This window comes from Meleagris gallopavo, chromosome 2, assembly GCF_000146605.3.
Source record: "Meleagris gallopavo isolate NT-WF06-2002-E0010 breed Aviagen turkey brand Nicholas breeding stock chromosome 2, Turkey_5.1, whole genome shotgun sequence".
Taxonomy (NCBI): Eukaryota; Metazoa; Chordata; class Aves; order Galliformes; family Phasianidae; genus Meleagris; species Meleagris gallopavo.
The window spans coordinates 75,670,153-75,670,982 of record NC_015012.2 but is presented as its reverse complement, the minus strand read 5'-3'; the positions used below and the strand labels follow the sequence as shown (position 1 = coordinate 75,670,982).

The window sequence follows — 830 nt, the reverse complement described above, 5'->3', positions numbered from 1 at the left end:
TCACTGATGAAGATGCTCAAGAGCACCGGTCCCAAGACCGACCCCTGAGAGACACTCTGACACAGAACCATTGATCACAACCCTTTAGCTGCGACCAGCCAGCTAATTCTTAATCCCTTGAACACTCCATCCTTCAAATACATACCTCTTCAATTTAGAGAGAAGGATGTGGTGAGAGACCATGTCAAAGGCTTTGAAAATGATAGCTTTTCCCTGACCGGGAATCGAACCCGGGCCGCGGCGGTGAGAGCGCCGAATCCTAACCACTAGACCACCAGGGACTACTTAATATTTACTTTTTTGTCTTTCAGGAGAAATCACAGAAATCATAGAATCTTTTCTCCTAGAGGAAACATTTAATTGTGAAAGAAGAAACAAATAAGATAAACTATAGGCATAGCAGCCTGAGTGAAAGAGTGGCGGTTTGGGTTAGGAGATGTGAGGGAGATTTTGCCACAAGGTGAGTGGCGAAGTTGGCAAGGACAAAGACAGATGACAAAGGAACACAAATGGAAAGGGCTGAGGGAGGGTGAGCAGCTTTCCACCAGCTAATATTGATGTGAAACCTTCTACCTAGGGTGCTGGTTACTTGAGAGATCCTGTCTGGAGTAATACCCTCCTCCTCTTACATTTTTTTTCTTTCCTTTTAAGCTTAGCTCAGCACAAGATAGTAAACAAAAAAGCTTGCTATATGGTTATAAACACCAGTGCAGACCCCTGAGTTCTCACTCCCAGAGGATTTTTCTTCCTTAGAAATGAAATATCATTTGAATTTTGATATGAAATATTTAAAGTGGTTGTTTTGACAAGAGTAGGAAAAAGGCAAGATT

The 830-nt window shown here is 42.5% G+C and overlaps 1 non-coding gene across 1 annotated transcript; it reads right to left on the bottom strand.

The window, feature by feature from the left end:
• Window positions 1-209: 209 nt before the first annotated feature.
• TRNAE-CUC lies at window positions 210-281 on the bottom strand. The gene has a single exon. It is a non-coding gene; the product is annotated as a tRNA-Glu (tRNA).
• Window positions 282-830: the final 549 nt, after the last annotated feature.